This window comes from Bombina bombina, chromosome 5 (genome assembly GCF_027579735.1).
Source record: "Bombina bombina isolate aBomBom1 chromosome 5, aBomBom1.pri, whole genome shotgun sequence".
In the NCBI taxonomy this organism is placed as follows: domain Eukaryota; kingdom Metazoa; phylum Chordata; class Amphibia; order Anura; family Bombinatoridae; genus Bombina; species Bombina bombina.
The window spans coordinates 800441887-800461412 of NC_069503.1; positions in this window are offsets into that span (position 1 = coordinate 800441887).

The following is a 19526-nucleotide window of genomic DNA, read 5'->3' on the forward strand; positions in this document are numbered from 1 at the left end:
CACTTCAAAATGTTTCCACATAGGCGCTAACAGACACAGTGTGATCATTTTACACACAGAGATACATAATAAATCTATTTTTTTAATAACAATTAATGTGTCTCTAACACAGTTGTAACACATATTATAGACTAGTGAATTTCTCCATCTTTGCTATCAAACTATGGATCATTAGATATGTCTAGAGGGGATTCATACAAAATAGTGTTAAAGTTAAAATTCATATATAGGGCTAGATTTATCATTGAATCCGGCTGCAGGATTGCATGAGTGAACTTGCAGCCGAGAGTTAAGAAGCACTGGTCATATGAGACCGTTGTTTATTAACCCACTTTGCCACCAGTTATGTGGCGTATCTCAATTCCTCCAGACTTTTCCGACAGGGAGATTGACAGCCTCTGCTCGGACGGACGGACAGGGGTGTGCAATGATTAATGCTGGGAGGCGATGCCGGCTGACAGGGGCAAAAGATAGAAACATAGAATTTGACAATAGCTAAGAACCAAAAAGGTCCATCAAGTCTACCCATATTACATTACTTTTTTCTTAGGATAGCCTTATGCATGTCCCAGGCATTTTTTTAAATTCCTTTACAGTCTTCGGGGTAGATTTACCATATGTTGAGCGGACATGATTCTCTATAGCAAATCATGTCCCCTTGACATTGCTAAATGCGGACAGTGAAATGCTTGTGCAATACTGCCCCCTGTTCACTAGCGGACAATCAACTGCTAGCAGGGGCTGTCAATCATCCTGATCGTATCGGGATCATTTCAATCTGCCACCTAAAAGGTGGCTTACAGGTTAAGGTGCAGTGGTCTTATGACTGCTACTTCTTAACTTCCATTTCAATCAAGCCTGAAATGATGGGCCTCCGAAGCAACATCCGCTGCTTAATAAATGGAGCCCTCTGAGTTTACCACCTCAATTGGAAGATTATTCTATGAATCCACCACCCTTTCTGTAGAAGATGAACACCCCTGTCCACCGGACTTTGATAAATCTGGACCATAGAAATAAGAAAACATGAGAACCTTTAAAGGCTAAACCTTGTAATTATAAAACATGTCTGTTGTGTTGTTATATAATAACATCAGCTAAGTCTAAATGTTTTTAAAACAAATTAACATCCTATTTAGTGCAGTTGTTTTTCAAAATCCAAACTCCACCCACCATTTGCCTGATTTGGAGGAGCCAATCTGGGCTTTAGTTTGCAGACAACAAGGCTAGCCACTGTCACGCAGTTAGTATTAAATGCAATGTTTTGCAGTTGTTGAGTGCATTTCAAGTTCTGAGAATCAGAAAATCTTACATTTTCAGAGCTAAATTACTTAAAGGTGGGCAAAATAGATAACAAAAGTATATAGCATAGTTGTTTTATTACACATAAATAAACATTTTATATAAAAAATATCGCTTTAAATACATGGAATAACCTAAAAGAAAAGTGCTAAATAAAAATATAGGATCCAATACATCAGCTAAAAAAATAATGGTAAAAACAAAAGCTAAAAATCTAAATTCCTAAAACAGAAATTAGTTCAGAAATGTTTCAGTGTTATGATTATACTGTATGTGTATGTGTGTGCAAAAAATAAACCAACACAAATGTGACAATAATTATTTAAATTGCATGCTGTGTCTGAATCATTAAGTATAATGTTAATTTTCATGTCCCTTTAAGGCTTTGAGTGTCAGGATCGGCATGTGTTGTGCTCTGTGACTGCTCCCTTGTGGAATAGTGTATTAGCCTAATAAATATGGTGGCACCAGCACATTTACAGACAGATTTACACTGTAGAATCCCTCAGGGGAACTAGCATCACAAAGCTTCTATGTCTTGTGTTATACAACATGTGACTTATAATGTCATAGTACAATTCATATTCTAATCCAGTGTTTCTTAAACTTTTTGTAGCAAGTACCCCCCTACAGGCATACATTTGCCCTATGTACCCATAACTGCACAAAAAATAAAAGCAATTGTGTATAAGCTGAACTGTAAACCTGAACTGCAGCAAAGAGAACATAATACAATGTAGAATATGATTTGCATCCCTTGATTAGATAGGCAGGTAGCTCTTTTTTCCGCTTAAAGGGACACTAAAATCAAAACTTTCAAGATTCAGATAGAACATGCATTTTTTTTCCAAATTACTTCTATTATCAAATATAGCTCATTCTTTTTATATGCAAACTTTCTGAGGCACCAGCTAATACTGAGCATGTGCACAAGCTCACAGTGTATACATATACTAATTTGTGATTGGCTGATGGCTGTCACATGACACAGGGGGCAGGCAAATGGGTAAAAATACATTTGTCAAAACATATACTGTTTATTTGAAGTTCAGAGTAAGTGTTATTGCATTTTGTTTTACTATGCATTTATTAATTAAGCATTTCTACTGTATTTAATGGTCCTGATATGAGTCAGATTTAACATGCACTTTTAAAACTTTTAAACTTAATTTCTTTTATTGGAAGGAGCTAATTTAAAGGGACAGTCTAGTCCAAAACAAACTTTCATGATTCAGATAGAGAATGTAATTTTAAACAATTTTCCCTTTTACTTCTTTCACCAATTTTGCTTTGTTCTCTTGGTATTCTTAGTTGAAAGTGAAATCTAGGAGATCCATATGCTAATTTCTAAGCCCTTGAAGGCCGCCTCTTAGCTCAGGGCATTTTGACAGTTTTTCACCACTAGAGGGTGTTAGTTCATGTGTTTCATATAGATAACACTGTGCTCATGCACGTGGAGTTACCTAGGAGCTCGCACTGATTGGCTAAAATGCAAGTCTGTCAAAAGAACTGAAAGAAGGGGCAGTTTGCAGAGGTTTAGATACAAGATAATCACAGAGGTAAAACATGTATTATTATAACTGTGTTGGTTATGCAAAACTAGGGAATGGGTAATAAAGGGATTATCTATCTTTTAAAACAATAAATATTCTGGTGTAGACTGTCCCTTTAAATAATACCAAGTTAAAGAAGTAAACTTGAAAACAGAATTAAATTGGAAAATTTTTATGTTTAATTTGGAGTCATGAAAATTAATTTGGAATTCTATGTCCCTTTAATGATAAATTCAGCAATTCATTGCAATAAGAATATTGTTAGCTATTAACTATTTCTCTCTGCTTGTTAAAAACTAGTCAAAAATTTACCTTTACAAACCTTCATAAGTATTTGCATAAAAAGGGCCTTCTGCAAGGCGGGAGTACAAAATGTTCTAATTAAAATGAATGAAGTAACAATGCACGTCTCATTCTGTATTTGTGTGGCCTTACTTATGTAAATGTATGTTGCATGAAATAAAAATATGACATAAAAAATAAATATTTTACAGTCAAAACAAAATATATAGTTATGTACAATATAGTTACAATTTGTCATCATCAACCCAATTAAATAAAAACCAATTCATACAGCACATCATGCTTGTGTGATTAGTAGCAAAGAAAATATGAACACAAGAGTAAATTCATGTGCATGTCCTAGTATGTGTTTCTGAAACCAAATGATCTGAGTCTTTCATAGGTTTTTGTGACTGCTGTCTATATATTCAAATCTTTGCAAAGCATAATGCCATAAAAGCATTTGGCTACATGACAACCAACAATTGAAAGTCTACTTTTAGCTGAAGTACAAAGCTGCTAGACCTGCCACAACATCTGCTTTCTATTGATTCCCAGTGAACAAGCATCATGTTTATTAATTGCCACAAGTAAATACTGAATAGACACAGCATTCGATGAGTGGATTCTCCTACACGCTTCAGAGACCACCAAAGAAGATTTTCTTTGCAACTTAATTAGAGACATTGTGAGAACAGCTATTTGCCAGATACACATGATTACCCAGGGTAGTTCAGTCTTTCTCTGACTGGACATTCAACTGTAATACTGGACCATTCTGAAAAATGTGTGCTACAAAGTTGAACTAGTCATAATGTTCCCTTAAAAATTAAGGGCTAGATTACAAGAAGCGCACTAAATGCTGCATGCAAGCCATATCTGATTTTTGTGTACATCAGAAATAGTGCGCTTATTACAAGTTGAAAGTAAATACGATTGCAAGAGCGCAATCACATTTTATGCTCGTCAGGTTAGTGCAATTGAAACTCTCACGTAATGGGTAGTGCGTTAAAAAAATGTTGCACTAAACACAACATAAATACATTTAAAATAACATTTACACTCATATAAACACTATCTGATCAAAATGATTCATACCCATATTAAAAAAAGTTATAAGGGTTAAAAGATGAATTTAAAACAAGAGACAAAAGGAAGTCAGTGGCACCCGAGGCTGACTGTCCAAAAACAATAATTCATTAACTATATGAATATATAGATCTAGAAAAGGGTGAAAATATAAAAAATATAAAAAATATATAAAAAATAGATGATAGATTGAATATAAAAATGGGGGTGAGGTTAAATAAGCTTATTTAATTAGATAATGATCCAGCATTAATGGCAACTCTAAAACAACAAATATCCACACAATCCAAATGCAGGTGTGAGACACTACACAGTCTAAACAGACAAGGTTAATAAGATAAATTACAAAATATAAAAAAATTGATATGTCAGTGAATAAATTAATAGTTTAATACATAGATTTAACAACATATATAGACATAAACAATACACCGGTGTATAAATACGGAATAGAATGGCTAAAATACAAAAAAGTTTAAAATTTCAGCACAATATGATAATAACCAATATGAACTGAGAGAGCAGACTGAGAAATGGAACCATATAAACAATAAGTCAGGAAATGCAACAATGTGTACAAGTCCGTGCTGCCTGTTAAATGAAGATACTTTTTATCACAAGCTGTAATGTGACTAGTAAATAGGCAGTATGTCCGTGGAATAATAATGTTCAAATCAAGATTGAAACAGACAGGTTACTTCCTGAATGGGCAGTTAATACAAGTGTGAGGCAGGGTTAAACTTCGCCAAGTGTGTTTGGCTGTTTCTTCTTCAATTGATATAACAGTGTGCTGTATTTAGAATATACGTCAATAAATACAGTTTGTGATAACAGGTACGTGACCTTTACTCACTTTCAGCATCCTCGCTTAATTTTCCAGTTACCTGTTAGCAGGGCAATGTTTGGAGATGGTCCAATTAGGACCGTTGAAGTGCGCGCACTTAATAAAAAAATAGCTGGAAATCTTTGAAGATGCAAACTCCTACCGGCTCAGTGTGTGCTGTCTGAGCACGTAGAAAGAGTCGGTCCTGGGAGTGGATTCTTTGCTGCAGGACCAATCAGTAGGAAAGTCTACGCGTTTCAGCTGTGAAGCCTTTATCGAGATGTTCGATTGCCGATGCTCCTCCATTTTTTATAGGCTACTTTAACCCTTTACACACCTCACTTCCGCCTTTATTTTAATCATATACTGTGACATGTTGTTTAAACAACTCAATAAATTCGAACATCTTATAAACATAAATCAGTTCGTAAGAAAACTGACTTAAAAAAATACTTTGTAAAAAATCCCATTTTAAGGAATTCAGTCAGCACTAGTGAAACATTTTCACACACAGATTTTAAACGTAAGTCGACTTTCTTTCCGAGTCAAGAAAAAGGAAGTTTTATTCAGACATTTGAGAAGCTAGTGAAACAAGAAATTGATGAGATAGCACAGTCTGAAATTAAAAATGTCAATTGGAATTTAACCCTAAAAGAAAAGAATATTTTGAGAGATCTACAAAAAAGAGATGATCTAGTAATCAAAAAGGCGGACAAGGGTGGAGGGATCGTTATAATGAGTCGAGATTATTATTTGGATAAGGCCAATAGATTATTAGAAGACTCCACTAGCTATAGGAAATTATTAAATGATCCAGGGGACATGTATTTCACTCAATTACAGGAATTACTTAAAAGAGCTCACTCTATTGGTTTACTTAACGATGCAGAATTAAATTTTCTAATAACTAAACATTTCAGAGCACCCATTTTTTACTTCATACCCCAAATCCATAAAAATGTACAATACCCACCAGGTCGTCCAATCATCTCCGGCATAGACTCAATAACTTCTAATCTCTCACATTACTTAGATAATTTTCTCCAAAAATATGTGAAAGATTTGCCCTCATATTTAGCTGATTCTACTCAATTTCTAAAAGTACTCAAAACAGTTAAATGGTCGAAAGACTTTATATTAGTTACATGCGATGCTAGTGCATTGTATACTAATATACAACACACTCTAGGTCTCAAAGCAGTAAAGTATTATTTACAGTTAGATCCAGAAATGTCTTCAACCCAATTAGGATTTCTATTGGATTGTATCGAATTCATCCTCAATAAAAACTATTTCAAATTTAATGATAAATATTTTCTCCAAATCAATGGAACGGCTATGGGCACAAGACCCAGTTATGCTAATTTATTCATGGGGTATTTCGAGAAAGATCTATTTGATAATAGCCAGTGGGGTGCGAATTTTGTGCTCTATAGACGTTACATAGATGATCTGTTCATGATATGGAAGGGTGATCAGGAACTACTTAATTTATTCATTGAGGACCTAAACACTAATAACTTTGGTCTAGCATTCACACATGAATTTAGCAAAAATAAAATCAATTTTCTTGACATTAAAATAGAGATTGTCAATGATGAGATTAAAACACGCACATTTTTAAAAAAAGTAGATTCGAACAATTTTGTGGACTACCAAAGTAGTCACCATAAAATTTGGAAGAATAATATTCCGAAAGGCCAACTCCTTAGAGTTAAGAAAAATTGTACTGATGATTCTGATTATGAACAACAACCCACATTTTAGTCAATAGGTTTATAGAAAAAGGATATAATGGAGAAAGAATTGAACAATTAGCAGAGTCGATTAAAAAGTGGATAGAAAAACCCTATTAAATAAGACTGCAAAAAAAGCAGGGACATTGAATACAGATGAACAGACATTAGATATCCCCATAATAGCTACCTATTCAGCTCAACACAAATCCTTTGAAAAAATAGTCAGGAAACACTGAACTCTACTGTTAAAGGACCCCATCATAGGACATACATTAGGTAAAAATCCCAAATTTATCTACAAAAAAGCTAAAAATGTTAAAAGCATGCTAGCTCCCAGTGAGTTGAAAAATAAGAAAACAACTTTTAATAAGAATATTAAAGATTTAGAAGGGAATATCATTGAGGGTTTCTTTCCGTGTCAACGATGCAAATCCTGTAAATATAGCACAAAATTAAAAAATGTTAAATCCGATAAGACTGGAAAAATCCTTAAAATCAATGGGATACTCAGGTGTTCAGACACCAATATAATCTATCTAGTGCAATGTAGCTGCAATTTAAAATATTTTGGTCAGACTAGCAGAAGACTAAGAGACCGTATAAGGGAACATCTTTTGAAAAGACACAAACCTATACAGACACTTTACAGAAGTACATCAGGGGAAACTAGATGATTTTAAATTTTGGGGTGTGAAAAAACTAGAGCCAGATGGAAGTGGAGGGAATATGGAAGAAAAACTATTAAGCCAGGAAGCAGAGTTAATTTTTAACTTTGACACTCTAGCCCCTAAAGCCTAAATAGTGAGTAAGATCTCAATTTTATTCTAAAATAATTTTTAATCCCATTGGAATACAGTGAAAGACATGCTACCAGCCCTGTCATCCTTTAGATCAGTAAGGACCCTCTAACATTCAAATTCGAACTTGTCCCCAAGAGATATCACAAGGCTATATACCATAAGTGATATATTTATAGTGTATTTTTAAACAGAGGATTTGTATAGACTGATTTTACCAAATTTTCATATATATACATAGTTGGTGGGTGTTCTAATTTTGAGAAATATCCATTCATTCAAATAGAGATCCTTTCAATTAAACTAACCATTGTCTTGAAATATGAAGTCAAATGTCAATAGATCCTGTAATGCAATATATATACATATATAATTTTTACACCACTACTAGTCTTTTCCAAATACATTTATAATTAGAAGTTCTTTCTTCCTCAATAACATTTGCAATCATTAATTGTCTGTCATCTTTTAATTATTCATGCAATTTTTATGCGAAATTTTATGTAATTTGTATCAAATACTTTTTATAAAATATATTCCATAAAATGTTCTTAAAAAACTTTTTATGCTTATTTTTCATATACACCACTTTTACATTTTGAATCAATAGATTTTTTAAATAATTCGTTATATATATTCTTCGTATATATATTTCTTCTTTTTTATATATCAGGTTTTTTTTATATATTAGTTTTTTTATATATCAATTTTTAATCTATAGAGTCCCCATGCTGATCCTATTGCGTTACTTGGACTTTAGATGAACCAATATTAATATAATGAATGTGGGTGCCACTGCCAATTTTGAATTTATGTTGTCAAGTTGTTGGGATTACAGAGCAGCAAAATTTTCACGGTTTCCATAACAAATATCAGTATATGAATTCCGAGTGTCATTTAATTACACCCACTCGGTTATGATTCTTTAAGCACATTAAGGTTAAATATGAACACTGGATTTCCAAGCACGGACTGTTTTATAAGTCCTCTTCATGTAAAATGAATTATTTATTCGGACCATTTTCAAAGTCACCACCTTTGAGAGAGCAAACTGTTTTATTCATATATAGATATAATAGTAATGCAAGTTTTTATTTAAACAACATGTCACAGTATATGATTAAAATAAAGGCGGAAGTGAGGTGTGTAAAAGGTTAAAGTAGCCTATGAAAAATGGAGGAGCATCGGCAATCGAACATCTTGATAAAGGCTTCACAGCTGAAACGCGTAGACTTTCCTACTGATTGCTCCTGCAGCAAAGAATCCACTCCCAGGACCGACTCTTTCTACGTGCTCAGACAGCACACACTGAGCCGGTAGGAGTTTGCATCTTCAAAGATTTCCAGCTATTTTTTGAATAAGTGCGCGCACTTCAACGGACCATCTCCAAACATTGCCCTGCTAACAGGTAACTGGAAAATTAAGCGAGGACGCTGAAAGTGAGTAAAGGTCACTTACCTGTTATCACAAACTGTATTTATTGACGTATATTCTAAATACAGCACACTGTTATATCAAGTGAAGAAGAAACAGCCAAACACAGTTGGCAAAGTTTAACCCTGCCTCACACTTGTATTAACTGCCCATTCAGGAAGTAACCTGTCTGTTTCAATCTTGATTTGAACATTATTATTCCACGGACATACTGCCTATTTACTAGTCACATTATAGCTTGTGATAAAAAGTATCTTCATTTAACAGGCAGCACGGACTTGTACACATTGTTGCATTTCCTGACTTATTGTTTATATGGTTCCATTTCTCAGTCTGCTCTCTCAGTTCATATTGGTTATTATCATATTGTGCTGAAATTTTAAACTTTTTTGTATTTTAGCCATTCTATTCCGTATTTATACACCGGTGTATTGTTTATGTCTATATATGTTGTTAAATCTATGTATTAAACTATTAATTTATTCACTGACATATCAATTTTTTTATATTTTGTAATTTATCTTATTAACCTTGTCTGTTTAGACTGTGTAGTGTCTCACACCTGCATTTGGATTGTGTGGATATTTGTTGTTTTAGAGTTGCCATTAATGCTGGATCATTATCTAATTAAATAAGCTTATTTAACCTCACCCCCATTTTTATATTCAATCTATCATCTATTTTTTATATATTTTTTTATATTTTTTATATTTTCACCCTTTTCTAGATCTATATATTCATATAGTTAATGAATTATTGTTTTTGGACAGTCAGCCTCAGGCGCCACTGACTTCCTGTTGTCTATTGTTTTAGCTTTTTTTCACACCTTTGGGGAGTGTGAATTTGTCAGTCGGCCAGCACTGTCGTTTGCTCCACAGACCAGTGTCAATCTCCTCTCTCTACATTCAGTTCTTAAAAGATGAAGTGTTTGACGGAAAAGGGCTACATGTCTTAATATGTATGCATAAATATATGTGTATATATACTGTACATATTTTACATTCCAATGTTCTTCACATACAGGGTAATGTAAATTTAATGATAAATACATATTTCTATATATATCTGTATATACCTATACCTTTATATCAATTCTTATTGATATATAGATATTTATTTTACATTAAAATTATCATATATAGGGGGGCGGAGCTAGCCGCGGTACAGAGCAGCAGCAGAAGTGGCGAGCTCTGATAGCCTGTATGTATTAAACTATATATTTGGCGGATTAAACTCTCCAGAATCGGAGAAAATTTACATCCTAAAGCAGCCTAGAACACCTTAGCACACGCCAAATTAAAGTGAGAGAGAAAAACTTTTTGGCGCTACCCTTCACTCGACGAAGTATAACTGACCTCCGGATTACGGGACAACTACAGCAGCCCAACAGCCACAGACTACACGGCCCTGGAGGGTCGGGGCTCCGCTCCAGGGCGCCTGTGAAGCCTCTCTGCTAACATCTGAATTTGGGTTCTTACCCCGAAGCTTAACAGTCATCCCACCATAAGCGTACCCACAACCGCAGTGTCAGATTGGGAGGACAACCTGAGGCCTCATACTGGCCCTCGCACAAGCGCAACTACCGATAAAGCAGAGACTTGGCTCTGACCTACTAGACCATTTGACCCCGTAGCGATACCCCTGCTCTCGCCTTAGCTGTCCGGAGGGTCGGGGCTCCGCTCCGGAACAGCAGACTATTATCAACTCTGAATCTGCTGGGGGGCATCGAGTGGCTAATTCTTCCTAGAGGACGCACACTTAAACTTACCATTCCCCAGGGCCATCCGATTCCCTGGAACTACAACCCGGAGCCTGCATTGGATTGGGGTGAGGACCAAAGTCTTCAAAATTAAAGTGCGCCACAGCCTAATAGGCGCGAACCGCCGCCATCTTGCGGCCTGCCTATCCGGACCTGGCAGCAGAACAGACACTGCAGAGGAGACCGGGTAAGAGTGATATACACACATAAGGACACTTTTCTGTTAAAACCCTGCTGGCTATACAACCGGGATAACTGACCCTGGCATCTAGTTACTGACCTCGGTAGACCCTGCCTAAGCTTATAAGACTCTCACCTACACCTGAGGCCTGCCACTAACCACCAGCATATTTAATATTGTCAGGCCACCAGCAATATACCTCAGTCTCATAGCTGCCCTAAAGATCGCATTGAAACCTCTTTATCTCAACAATAGAAAGGGCCTACCTCTGACATATTTTTGTGAATACCTCTATACGCTCTATCCACAGAATTATTTGACTGAGGTTGATTCTGAAGCACGCTTTCAATTTAAGTCAAATACAGATTGCAGGGCCGGAGTGGACCACAATAGACTCTCTCTACACTCTCTGGGCGCACACAGTACAAGCGCAGGGACAAAGGGACTTAACAAGCATCTGCGCCCTAATTAATACTGCACTATCAATGCTCTGTAGGATATTAAAGAATCAGTCTCTATATGACATAAAGCAGGACATTCTATTAATATACAATTTATTACTACACCTCTCCCTGTTTGATGTTAATATGCTGAATATGGCTGCCTAACTTAAGATTGACGTCAGGGGGACTATGTCACAATTTTCTACAATCTACCCTTTATAGTTGCTACTCTACAATTTGGTGCAATATCTGACTGGATTCCTGCTATCTACTCTCCTGCGGCTGAGGACAGGAAACTGAGCATGTCCCAAAACTCTAGAAGAAAACCAAGGCTATCTCAACCACCCAAGAAGACTGTAGCTGACCACTTTAAAGGCCATCTGTCTCAAACATACCGAGACTCTGCTTCTGTCATGGATGACAGCGACTCTGACAACAGTATTACTTCTCAAGCTCCCACACCGGACGCAATGTCTACATCTATTGTTGATGCTCTCACCAAGCGCATGAACCTTCTTCAAGACACCTTAACTAAAGAAATAAAGGGTTCTACAGCTGAGCTGCGCAGGGAAATTGCGTCACTGGGAGAAAGGACGGACACCCTAGAACGCAAGCAAGAAGATCTTACGGTGGATCAGGCCCATCTCCTGGCATATTCCCAGAGCTTGGCAACCCAGCTATCAGACCTGGAGATAAAATTGGCTGATATGGAGGACAGGTCCAGACGGAATAATTTGAGGTACCGAGGAATATCTGAAGATGTTGGCTCACAAGATCTGGAACCCTATGTTTTAGAGTTCTGCAAGGCTATACTACCTGATACTGACCCGACAAGTTTCCTACTAGATAGGGTCCACAGGGTGGCGAGACCACGGTCGGTTTCTCAAGATAAGCCGAGAGATGTCCTTGCTAGGATACATTTCTTCACTCATAAGGAGAAGATTCTAAAAGAATTGGCCAATAAACCACAACTACCAACTAAATTTCAGCAGCTCTCTGTATTTCCAGACATCTCAAGCTTCACTCTACAAAGAAGAAGGACCTTTAGAAACATTACCCAAATCCTAAGAGCAGAAAATATTAGATATAGATGGGGATACCCGACGAAATTGGTAGTCTCAAATAAAGGCGAAACCCATACTATTCTTACCATCCAGGAGGGATTTGACTTGTTAAAAGAGTGGGGACTGATAACATCTGAACCCAGAATAAGAAGGGACTCAATGCCTAATACTTCTGGCCTGGATACATCCTCTCAGGCCTCTCAACCTAAATTACGGGCTGGAGCCCTAGATTTCACACCTGGGCCACAAAAACCATCTATAGGAGGACAAATTTCCTCGGCTGCTGCTCTCCTGAGAGACAAAAAATGATATGATAGCACTTTTTTTTTTTCAAAATGATCTTTATGTCACTATAAGCCCTGTTGTATGTACTTATGTTTCTGTTTAGATATCTGTTTCAGGTTGTAGAGGAGGAGATTCGGGATTTCCTGTTGGAAACGGAAAATCTGCCCTGAGGCATATTGCCTTTGTCCACTAAACATCTCTTATTCAGACGATGAGGGTCACGAATATCTCCCCTTCTCCAATCTGTTTATGCTGTAAGCGGTTTAATAGACACATCATAAGAGCTGATTAAAGCCAAATCTAGATTCGGCTGAGGCGCATTTGCTATCCCTCTGAGGAGTGGAAAATGACATGTTTGCATACCCTTAAATGAAACATATGTTATTGCTAAATTTGTTTGATGCATTTTTGTCTCTGTTTAGGTACCTACCTCATGTTGAAGAAGAGGAGATTTGGGATTCCCTGTAGATAACAGAAAATCCGTCTTGAGGCGTTTTGCCTCTATATATTAAACATCTCTTTTCTAGAGGATCAGGATCATGACTATCTCCCCTTCTTCAAATAGGTCATGCTGTAAACTCTTTCACAGATATAACGGAAGTGTCATTTAAACCTACATCTAGATCCACCCAGAATTCTAAGCTGCAAACTGTTTGCCAGACATATAGTAGAAATTGTTTTCACGTTGTAGAGGAGGAGATTCGGGATTTCCAGTTGGAAACAGCAATTCAGCCCTGTGGCGGCTTACCACTGCCCATTAAACATCTCTTTTTCAGATGATGAGGGTTGCGGATATCTCCCCTTCTCCAATGTGTTTATGCTGAAAGTGGTTTAATAGACGTATCATTAGAGTTGATTAAAGCCAAATCTGGATCCAACTAAAACTTGATTGCTATTCCTTTGAGGGACGGAGGGTGCTCTGTTTTCACTCCCTCAAATGATACATATGTTATTGCAAATCTTGTTGGATATATGTGTGCTTCTGTTGAATCACTTAAAACTATATCTAGATTCACCTAGAACTCTATGCTGCACATTGTTCATCAGGCATATAGTAAGAATTGTTTTAAACTGGAACTAGATCTAACTGAAATTGCATCTATGGAAATGACGTACAACAGACTGATTGCACTAAATGTAGACCCTTGTTACTATGTTAGTTAATTTAAGTTATGATTGTTATCCTGTAATTCACACTCCCCCATGATTAGTCAATCTATTTCTACAGGGTGATATACTTGTACCGCCCCCCCCCCCCCATATACGCAAATTATATTTGTGATATCCCCTCCTAAGGGGACAGGAGAAGTTAGTCTAATCCTTAGATAAGCTTCTCCATTTGGTGATCCGACGGGTCATCATACTTGTGAATACACTTATACCCCGAACAAATACACCTGAGTAGACTTGGTCTGATGTTGATGATATAGATTGTACTTTCTATATTCTATAAAGAATCCCTGACTAACTGTACTTCCTATTTCAGGTAACAATTATATTTTCTCTCGAACTTGATCTCTTGAGACCTTTCTGAACAGAGACCAGAACTTCTCAATTTAAGATTACTGGGAGTCGTCTCTAGGTGTGCACCTTCGGGCGGGGTAAGTTTTGTGCTTTGACTCTATTTCTCTCTCCACTATCTTTTTCCCTCTCTCCCTCCCAGCTTTCTAAGCCTGCAAAAATGTCAATCCCCAATAATATCTCTTTTGCAACACTAAATGCCAAGGGTCTCAATTCACAAGATAAACGAAGTATGCTTACAAACACTATGAAGGCTCTCAAAATACATATTATCTTCCTACAAGAGACACACTGGCTGGCGTCCTCCCAGGCCCCGTACAGAACCCCAGAATATCCCACTGTGATTCTAGCCTCCCATTCTGAAAAATCTAGAGGGGTAGCTATTGCCATACATAAAACCATGCAATATGAACATATCTCTGAGGAGAAAGACTCTGAGGGTAGATATCTCTTGCTCACCTGTAAGCTTAACGGTATTCTATTCACATTGGCAAACATTTATGCCCCTAACCAATCACAACCCAAATTCTTGAAAAAGGTACTGTCTAAAATAGAAAAATACAAGGCTGGAACTCTGATTCTAGGGGGTGATTTCAATATGGTGTGGGACCCCCTAGTCGACAAGAAAGTTCAGAGGGGGAAAGAAATTGACACGTATACTATAACTACTGCCAACAGATTCCGTCAGCACATAATCCAGCACAATCTATATGACATTTGGAGGGCATACCACCACAATGACAGAGATTACACATACTTCTCTAGACCCCATCATTCTTACTCGAGACTAGACCACTTTTTCACGGATTCATGGACACTTGACAGAGTTTTAATGTCACATATAAAGGTCTGTGCTTGGTCGGACCATGATGTTCTCACGTTTACCCTCTCCACTGACCAAACAACTATGTCTAGGCCTAGTTGGAAACTCCCTAAGCAGGCCCTACAAGACAAGCCTTTTAGGACTTCCCTCCAAAATTCTATTAGAGAATTCTTACAGCTAAACGAAACTCCGGGTATGCCATCTCAAACAGTTTGGGCCGCCCTGAAGGCGTATGTGAGAGGGATCTGCATTCGGAGACAGGCAAAACTTAGGCATCAGATAAAAGCACCTTTGGGCCTTCTTATGACAGAGTTACGATGGACTGAGCAAGAAAATAAGACCTCCCCGTCGAGCCCTCTAGCTGATAAAATCAAAACTCTTAGAACGCAAATAGCAGATAGGGAGCTGGAGAGGGTAAAGGAAGCCCATACTCGATTCAAAAAGTTGCTATATTGTCAGGGTAATAAAGCCTCAACGCTCTTAGCACATAAACTGAGAGGTAGAACCGCGGCAGCTAGAATACTATCACTCAAACAGGGGACCAAATCGGTCTCCTCGCCTAAAGAGATTGGACAAACCTTTGCGGCCTATTATTCTGATTTGTATCATCTCCAACCTTCAATGGCTGATGAAGAATCACCTATTCCAGAAGTGAAAGATTTCCTGCAAGGTCTTAATCTACCCGCACTATCAGAGGAAGATAAAGAAACACTTAAGGCCGCATTCTCTCTAACTGAAATTAACTTAGCCATCAAGCATACCCAAAATAATAAAGCCCCGGGCCCTGATGGGTACCCGGCATCCTTCTATAAGCTCTTTAAATCTGATCTGAACAAGATCCTTCTCAAGGTTTTTTTGGAGGCTCGAGAGTCAGGTCTGTTTGCTAATGAGTATCTGCAGGCAATAATTCTACCTATCCCCAAGCCAAATAAAGACCCAACACAATGTACTAGTTACAGACCAATCTCATTGATTAATGGTGATGTGAAACTTTATGCCAAACTTTGGGCCAACCGCCTTAATACCTTACTCCCGAAGGTAGTACATTCAGATCAGGTTGGATTCACCTTTGGTAGAGAAGGACCGGATAATTCTCGAAAAATGCTTAATATTCTCACAGAGGCGTCTCGTCTAAAAATTCCCATGCTGGCCCTGTCTTTAGACGCAGAAAAAGCGTTTGACAGGGTCAGATGGGATTACTTATGGTGCACATTAGCCCAATTTGGCATACCAGACGAAGTAATAACAGCTATCCGCGCCTTATACTCCTGTCCATCGGCGGTTGTTAAGGGCTTAGGTTTCGCCTCTCCGGAAATTCATATCACTAACGGTACTAGGCAGGGGTGTCCCCTATCGCCCCTAATTTTCACATTAGCCATTGAGCCTTTGGCCCAAGCCATTAGAAACTCACGTACGATACGGGGAGTACAGTTCTCCGGCCAAATAGCAAAAATAGCATTGTTCGCGGACGACGTGACATTATTCCTCACAAACCCATTAGGCTCCCTACCTGCCCTCCTCGACCTTGTTTCCAAATTTGGTGCCCATAGTTATTATAAGGTTAACGTCTCAAAGACCGAGGCTTTGCCGGTTGGTCTTCCTGCCTTTGAACTAGATGTTCTGCGAACCTCATACTCCTTTCAATGGTCACATTCCACCATCAAACACCTGGGGATTCAACTTGGTGCAGATCGGAAAATAGTACTTTCTATAAACTACTCAGACATTATTAAAGAAGTTACCGAGCTCACCACCTCATGGAATTTTAAGGAGATCTCTTGGCTAGGCCGCATAGCATCTTTTAAGATGACGATCCTACCTAAAATCCTCTATTACTTTCGCTGCATACCTCTCAATGTTCCTAGTGCCCTTATAGATAAGCTCCAATCTCTTGGTCAAAAGTATATTTGGGATAAATCTAAGCCTCGTATAGCAGCAAAGATCCTTCAGAAAAAGTATGAACAGGGAGGCGTAGCTATGCCTAGTATTCGCGGATACTATGAAGCCGCTAGGCTCTCTCATATCTTAGCCTGGGCAGATAAGGGTGAGCCGCAAGGATGGAAGACCATAGAGGCCTACGATCTCCCTACAGGTCTGAGTTTGGCTGATTTACCATGGATTCCTACCTACCGACTAGATACGTTGGGAGTAAAGAATGTCATTATCAGAGACAACTTGAAAATTTGGCACAACCTCAGGAACCTACCAGAGGTTGCCCCACATCCATCTCCTATCCAGTCTTTGCCCGCCTTGCTTGCAGCCCTGCCGGACACACACGTACAATGCTGGGGTGTTTGGGATCTGAAAATGATCTCCCAGCTATATTCCTCAGACACTCTGGTAGGCCCGAACAATATAGGATCTGTCATTCCAAACCCTCCTATATGGCTTAAATTTGAGTACTCTAGACTATACGCCTTCCTGGTCTCTTGGGGATTCCCTAAAGGCCCTAATAGACCTCTGACCGCGTGGGAAAAATTGTGGCAACTACCTGTTAGGACCCCTATGCTTATCTCATTCCACTATAGCTTACTACTTTCATCCACAAACAAAGACAGACCTTGGCAACTTAGAGCATGGGAGGGAGACTTGTCCAGACCAATCACTGACAAAGATCTGCACAGGGCTATGACTCTAACCAAGAAGACAGTGCACTGTGCGAACACTCTAGAATCATATATGAAACTGTTTCTAAAATGGTATTATACCCCCTCTAGACTCTCACAGATGTTTCCTACAACCTCCCCTCTCTGTTGGAGAGACTGCGAATCAAGAGGGTCCGATATTCATATATGGTGGGAATGTCCTAAATTAAAACATCTGTGGACGCAGGTGTCCTCCCTCTGCTCTGCCCTTGGGCTGAATAGATCACTTACCCCTGATATGGCTTTGCTACATGTATTCCCGAGACACATTCAGGCTCCCCTGTCTAAACTGTTAATCTTTGTTCTCGCTGCCACTAAATTGGCGATAGCGAGAGCTTGGAAACAGACACAACCCCCGGACATAACAGTTATTATTCCCATAATACAGACATATGCCAAGATGGAACAGAGTTTCTACTTCAATATAGATAAAGAAGATCTCTACTGGCAGATCTGGGAACCTTGGTTTTATTACCAAGAAAACTATAGATAGGCGGATAGACCTTGACTCTTGTAACAAACTCCCCCGCCTATTCTCTTCCATCTGCAATCACTGACCTATGCTTTCACTCCTTCTTCTTCCATTCCCCTAACCCCCCCCCCCCTTCCCTACACTGTGCAACCTATTTCCCCTACCCCGGCCCCTATTCTCTGCTGTCCCTACTTCTTATGGGGCAATTTGCCCCGCCTGGAGGTGCACGCTGGAATTGATCTGTCGGGTCACTGAGAGAAGCAGGATAATGATTTTCATTAGACTGACTTGCTGTAATTACCATAATGCTGAGTTAATACCTATGATTATTATGTCCTGCCAATCATCATAAATAAGATCGGTTAAACTGTAATGTCCTTTTTTCTATGTTTATGTAAACTGATAAACCCTTGCGGGTATATGATATGACCTGTGTTTGCTTATGATGACATTCTCACTGTGATTTCAGAAAAACCTATGTATATGCAAAAAACCGTATAACATGTTGTTGTTATTCACAAGTTTATCTTACAATAAAAATTATTTTTGAAAAAAAAAAAAATTATCATATATATATAGAAATATATATTTCTTAATAAAAAAATCTATGTGAAGAACATAGGAATGTAAAATATGGGTATCTTGCTTAGCATTGTGTGCTTAAGGTCTAACGTAAAATACATACTGTAAAATATTCAAAATAATCCATATAATATATATATATATATATATATATATATATATATATATATATCCTTTAAGATAACCTCAGTTTGCGTTATTGAAATATTAAATATTCAATTTTAAAAATATGAATAATAATTATTAAACATTATTATACATACTGTAAAATATTCTAAATAATCCATAGAATATATATATATATATATATATATAGAATATATATTTATCCTGTAAGAAATATTAAATATTACATTTTTAAAATACTAATCATAATTATTAAACATTATTACACATACTGTAAAATATTCTAAATAATCCATAGAATATATATATATATATATATATATATATATATACATATATATATATATATATATATATATATATATATATATATATATATATATATATATCCTGTAAGATTTTGTGAAAATACCATAAAATAAGAGCAAAGTAAAGTGTACACTCAGCGCTGATAATGCTGATTAACTGTTTTTTTTTTATTATTATGCAGTTAAAAGTAGGAAGAGATGTTTATGTTTACTGGTAGCACTCACAGAACAGGTACTCTGGTGAGCTTATTTTAGTTTTAAATAAATAAAACCCAGGGGCGCGATCCGATATCGATCG